Raw genomic sequence first — 6,580 nt, 5'->3', positions numbered from 1 at the left:
AGGATAGAATCCCTGAAGCGAAAAATGCTTGAGGCACATTGTTGAATTACATTTATTTAGCCTTTTGGCTATCCAGATTCCAGGCTGGATACCTCATTAGGCACTAGGCATTTTCTAGGGATGTGTTTGTCTTTCCTTTGGTGTATTTGTTTAGTAGGTTATTCCTCAACCACTGTAGCATGTTGTGTCCAGCGATTTGGTGAGAGAAATATCATTAGCTGGTCGAAACGTTTGTCAATCCAGGAAGATGTGTGCAGACCTTTCTATCTCACACTGTCGACAAGTTTGTGTTGAAGCACCACAGACAAAAACATTTTTTTTTTTGGTACTACACACTTGAACACACCTGACAGTGAACAGTAAGGTGAGAGGGTGCGAATGCTTTCGTGGTCACCCCACTGTGAAGTGAGCTTCTTTTTCAAAGGCAAATAGATGTGGCCTCACCTCCATTACCCTTTGACCATCCCTCTATCCCTGATGTGGAGGCTGAGCAGTGGAGGAGAAGACGATGAGGGGAGTTACGGGGGAAGAGTCGGCTGGGTAGCAGATGTGGTAGCCCACATTCCCTCCTCTCCCCAGAAAATGTGCTTTCCTCCCCTCCTTTCTACCCTGTGCATGGTCCCAGGCTGAGGCAGATGTTTTTGTGCTGCTAGTTGAAGATTCCTGGAGCTTTTAACAGAGAAGAAAAGAGACGTCCATGTCATCGGGCAGGGCCAGGTCAGGCTAAGTTGATGTGATGTGGGGGGACTCAGGGGAGAGGAGACTGTACGCAGCAAGGCCAGGGCCCGGGACCTGGAACACACTGACCTTGGCTTGGCTCCTCTCCCATACCCCCTCTCTTTGTCGCTCTGTCTCTCTCCGCATTAATTGTGTATTTCTTTTTTCCTCTGTCCCTTTTTTCAGTCCTCGCATCCTGGAACATATAAACAGGATGTAGTCTTGTCTGATCGTAAGTCCTCTCTCGTCTGCCCTGGCCCCCAGTCCACCCCAGTCCCTTGCCCCAGCCTCCAGGCTGAGTTGGAGCTAGGGCCGTCTTAACCAGAGCTTGGACTGGGCGGGAAGGAGGAGAAGGGTGGTGATGGGTAGAGTGCTGAAAAAATATTTTTGGGTTCAGTGCATCAGTTGCAATCATGCCTTCAGCCACCATGTAATTTGTTCATCAAATGCCTGCTATCCTACCTGTATGTCTCGGAATCTATACAACAAATGGTTATGAGTGGAGGCTACTCTAGTTGAGTGCAGGTTTTTCTGCAATGTTATGGGGTAGGGTTCTTTAAAAGTCAGGCTGATTTACTCCTAGCAGCAGCTTTTCATTAGGCATTTTCACATTCATATTTGTAAAAACGATCTATTGCACAGAGTTCCACCAGCCTTATTCAGAATGTGCTTTGCCCTTGATCCTTGCACATCATTTCACTTATCTCATATTGGCTGGACTCGTGACATGTTTATCTAGTCTAGTCTTAAACATAGACCGTTTAAGACAAATTACCCACAACCCTCAGGAAGAACCCTTTCTCCTTTGTGTTAAACACGCACTGTGAGGATCTTAGAGATTTCCTGACATCTTAAAGAAAAGCCAATCCTGAATTCAAATCCCACAGGCATTCTCCCTGTTCTAATCCTGACCTGTCAATGACACTAATGTAGCCTAGGTGATTGTCAAGCCCTATTCTCGCTCCCTTCCTCCTTCTAGCCTGCTCCCTATCTTCGTCGCCAGTGCCAATGTGGCCTATTCATAAGCTATCATCACCCTGGCCCCTTGGAATGCTGATTGACTGTACAAGGGCCAACTCTATCTGTGGTTCATGGTTTTGTGACCCTACTCTGCAATGCCCAACACGAACTCAACATCCTGCGCTGATATTGATGCACAGATGAATTTATTTGTACGGTTGTCCTTTTGTGTCCTTTTCTTCTACTCGGCAGGTAACGGAGTTGCCTCGAGTCAAGAGAGAGTTAATCTCAAACATAAAGCGTCAATTAAAGTTCCTCTGCAGCTTTTCTTCTTGGCTATGCGTGTCCAATGTGCCCTGTTGAATTGAAAGAGTGGAGGAGAATAGCGTTCATTTAGAGATTAGGCGCTCGTCAGGGATTCGTCATCACGACATGTCGGAGCGTGTGAGGTGAAAGTTCTACTGTGTGAACGTAAGTGTGTGTTTAGAGACGTGGAGCGGCTGCCAAGGACTTATGTGGGAAACTGTCCGTCACTGAAAGGCTTGTCGTTGGAAAAAGGAGGAAAGGGAGACTTAGCCTATTGTTGACATAGAGAAAGGTGGCAATGCTGAACAACAGTCTTGATGTTCCCCTCAGGCCATAACTATCAATGTTTCAAACATGACTTACTGCAGCTAGGGCATCTTTCCTCCAAGTAACTGTACACATCATCACAACATCTTAGACTTGTAAAATGTCCATCTCTAACAAAATCATGTTCTTTATCAGAATTGTCTCTTATTACCCACCATGCACTATTCTCTTTATACCACCCCAAACCTAGAGTTTTGGAAACATTGGTACATCAACAAATATGTTGATATCATTCTGATCTTTTTACAGGACTGAATGCATTGAGGAATGCTCTCGGGCAGTGGCTCCCAGCCATCGGACCTACAATTAATGGGGACAGGGACGGTCACTTTCCAGGACCTTCAGTGGGCCATGTCGGAGGTCAAACCAGGTGCCATGAGGCAGGTCGCCATCGATGTCCCCAAGGTATGTCTGGATTATGGCCCTTTGGTTTCCTTTTTAGTTTAGAAACCCATTTAGTCTTTTGAAGGTCGGCATTAAAATGTCCTTTTAACCGCCGTTCGATTTACAGAGTGACACAAATATGGAACAACAACTCTGCTGATGTCACCGGCACAACGGAAAGTGTCTTCTAGTGTCATGTTCAGAAACGTCAACAAACTTCCTCAGGGATCGAAAGATATCATTTTTTTAACCTTTATTTAACTAGGCAAGTCAGTTAAGAATAAGAACAAATTCTTATTATCAATGACGTCCTAGGAACAGTGGGTTAACTGCCTTGTTCAGGGGCAGAACGACAGATTTGTACCTTGTCAGCTCAGGGATTCGATCTTGCAACCTTTCGGTTACTAGTCCAACGCTCTAACCACTAGGATACCCTGCCGCCCCGCACCATCTCTCAGCGAACATTGATTAATTACTCATTGGACTACCAGTCAATGTATTATACCAATAGTACAGTGAGGCATTAAGTAATTTGTGCGTTAGACAAGATGCTTTCAGATCCCCAATGACTTTTGTTGACGGGTTTAAACCGAGGAAGCGTCGGATGGAAATGACCCACAGGCCATACTGCTGCCCTCCCTGAAACGGAGATGAATCACACACTCGGGGGAGGTGGGGGGACAGCCATCCATGATGTTTTGGACTTTGCATGTGCAAGACATAACGGACAGGAAGAGGCTATCATCATCTCCAGTACTAATTGAAAGCAGATCGGGTCGATGTCGGTTCCTGCCAGAGAGTGAGAGAGAAAAAAAGGCCCTTCTCCTCCTTCCTCCTAATGCTCCTCTGCACTGAGCTCACCCCGAGACGTTCAGTTCTTGCGGCCAGTTCCTGGAAACAAAATAGGGACTTTAGTTTTTTCCTTCCCCCAGTGCACTGCAGCTGAAGGGTCTGCCACAGAGCTTGGACTTGATTATATCCACATGAGTGCAAACATTTGTTTCTAATCCATTTATATAAGAAACTTCCAGTGGATCCCGGGTGAGGCGAAAGCAAGAGCAGAGCACGCCTCTCTCTCAGGCCGACCGGACCTTTTAATATTTTGATCTGATCGAGAGAGACGTTCCGTTGTTCTTCTTCCTCATCTTTCTCTCCTCCAAGTTCTTGTCGGGAGAAGTACCCACCGCAACTCCTCCTCCCACCCTCCTTCTCTCCCACCTCCCCAGCAACCCCATCAAAGCCCAGACCCTGAGAAGCTCCTTGTAAACTTCAGACAACAACAGTAAAAGATAATAACTGGGTCTCGGAGAGAGAAAAAGAGGCAGGGGGAATGAAATCAACACAGCAAGGTGTGACTCAAACGGCGCCCTCTAATTCCACATCCGCCACATTCGTGACAAAAGCACCTTGGAATTAATGGTGCCTTTTTGTTACGCCAGAGCTATGTTCTTTTGTCTGCAGAAAACCTGAACAGAAACAAAACTAAATAGGGCAGAGGGGGAGAAAAGATGTATAAATCTTTACTGTGCACATCTGCTGCTAGCCTGGCACCTGAAGCTGCCTGATTTGATTTACACCCCATAGACTCTGGCAGGAGGAGGCTGTCTCTCTCGCTCTCTCTCTCTCCTTCCATGCTCTCGCCCATTCTCTCTCTTCCCATCTCCCTCTCACCATCTTTATCATCTCTCTCTCCTCTCTCTCCCCATAAATTGTTCAGCATGTGGTATTTACAGTATGTGGCCGGATGCCAGGTTTCCATTAGGTGCTCCGTTCCCGGGAGACGGCGCCGGTTGCCTGGGATGTGTTACCACAGAGGAAGGGAGGAACGGAGTGGGGGGGAGTAATGCTGATGAAGGGGTGGGGGGACTTATTGCTCTGGCCAACCCCTGCTTTCCTTATTCCTTATCTGTTTTATCTCCTGTAGTCGTACGCCTCGGCCCGTCATCTGTCAACGGGGACAGCTGCTGGCTCTGTTCAATGTCTGCTGGTTCACCCTCAGCCCAGATCGGGCCCAATACTTTTCCTGACGTATACTACATTTTCATTTTCTTGTAAAGTATGCCTATTATTCCAAATAATTTGCACAGAGCAAAAATACAAACAGTATTTCAGTGATGTATTTGATTGGCTAATTGATTTATTACAGCTGTAGAGAGAAATTAACACTGGGCAAACTGCACCTACAACTTCCTTGCCCCACGGTAAGGATGTTATTTTTGATCATGGAAAAGGTGTTAGTTTTCTTGAATCGGTTTCTAAAGAAGCTTTCATAACACTGCTGGACACCATGCTCTGTTAAAACTGCCACCCTGTACAGCCCATTGGGGACGTCTCTCTTTCCATTGTGTATGAAACCTCTGTATTCTTCTCTGTTTACAGCTGTGTCCGAATGGCTTGTCTGTTTCCCTTGCAGGTGCGCTGGTCGGATGTGGGAGGCATGGAGCAGGTGAAGCCGAAACTTAAGCAGGCGGTGGAGTGGCCTCTCAGGCACCCCGAGGCCTTCACCTGCATGGGCATGCAGCCCCCAAAAGGAGTACTCCTCTATGGACTCCAGGCTGCTTCATGATCACCAAAGTTCTGGCCAACGAGAACGGCCACAACTTCCTTGCCTTTAAGGTGATGATCATTCAAAGTTTGATTGTTGCCTGTTATCTCCACCAGGTGGCCAATTTACAGGCAGGGAAGAATCCTTTTTAGTCTTTTCTACACCTACAGGGTTCCCTAAATCCCACCCCTATAATGCATACTTTTGTAATGCATCAGTTTTGCAGTTGCATTGTGTGCATTGCCTTCAAGCACAGTTTCTTTTGTTATGGCTGACATGGCATGGACCTTTGACGTTTCCACAACTAGGGAGATTCTACAACTATAGATAGTAAAACTAGTACGGCTTCTTTCCTTTTTCCAAAACATACTGTACTTAGCTATGGCCAGTGATTTACCACCAGCAGCCATTGTCTTGGCTTCACCCCAGTTAAAAAACAGGGATGTGCCCCTGATTATCTCAAGGACCTCAGAATCTTTGGCTTCCTTGGAGGCAGACCTACAGGCCTTCTCACTTGACCCCTCCGACCCCATGTGTGTCCTTTTCATTCATCACCCCATCCCGTCTTCTCCCTTCTCTCCCTCCACCCCAATTCACAACTATCCCCTACACCCCTCGCCCTGCTCTGTTCAGGCCCCTTGATGGAGATTGATTGATCACTTCACTGATTGTTAATTGATTCTTTTGGAAGTGGTTGCCGGGTAAGATGGGGCAGAAACTGTCAGCCAGTCTGATTAGATTGGGGCAGTGGTAAAAGATAGTGGATAGGCTGTAATATAACGAAGAAAGACTTACCTTTTAAAGAGTGCTTAAAGTGTAAAATTCTCTTAAAGGTTTTTCTCATAGATGCTATTTGTGAATAACGTCCAACCCAAATTGTTCGTATTATGTTACACTTGATGTTTAAGCAAAATAAAATAGTAAGAAGTTGGCTAATACTTTTTCAATGACAAAATCATATTATTTTTCCCCAGTGTGTTAGCTTTGCCTCCGACACATTACCCTTGCTTCACTATACTTTTAGATGCATACTACTTGCGTCGTGTACAGTAAAACTCTTAACACTCTATCAAAATATTTTCACACGCCAATATGACTGCTACTCTAGCCAAATAGAAATGTATCTACATAGAATATAACCCTCCCAGTGAGTAGCTGGCTAGAGAAACCAACAGATGAATGAGTCAGTCTCCACAACGTTGTCGTGTTCTGAGGAGACAAAAGGTGTCGTCTCCCTGCCAGCCCAGAGGTGTTGAAGAGGGGGGATTGCAGGGGAGGAAGTGCGTCCTGACGGGCTGAGTGGATGTTTATCCGCCTCGGAGGGAGGGAGAGTGCAGAGTG

General features: G+C 46.2%; 1 long non-coding RNA gene across 4 annotated transcripts in view; it reads left to right on the top strand.

Moving 5' to 3' along the window:
• LOC118379003 (uncharacterized) overlaps nt 1-6,153 on the top strand; it is a 30,575-nt gene extending 24,422 nt beyond the window's left edge. For all 4 annotated transcript variants that reach the window (XR_008121975.1, XR_008121962.1, XR_004824519.2 and 1 more), the window contains 2 exons: nt 2,560-2,715; nt 5,108-6,153. This is a non-coding gene — a long non-coding RNA (uncharacterized LOC118379003). The remainder of the gene's footprint in view (nt 1-2,559; nt 2,716-5,107) is intronic.
• Nucleotides 6,154-6,580: the final 427 nt, after the last annotated feature.

Source organism: Oncorhynchus keta, chromosome 4, assembly GCF_023373465.1.
Source record: "Oncorhynchus keta strain PuntledgeMale-10-30-2019 chromosome 4, Oket_V2, whole genome shotgun sequence".
Lineage (NCBI taxonomy): Eukaryota > Metazoa > Chordata > Actinopteri > Salmoniformes > Salmonidae > Oncorhynchus > Oncorhynchus keta.
Note: the sequence above shows the minus strand (reverse complement) of the source record. Positions and strands in the feature narration are given on the sequence as shown.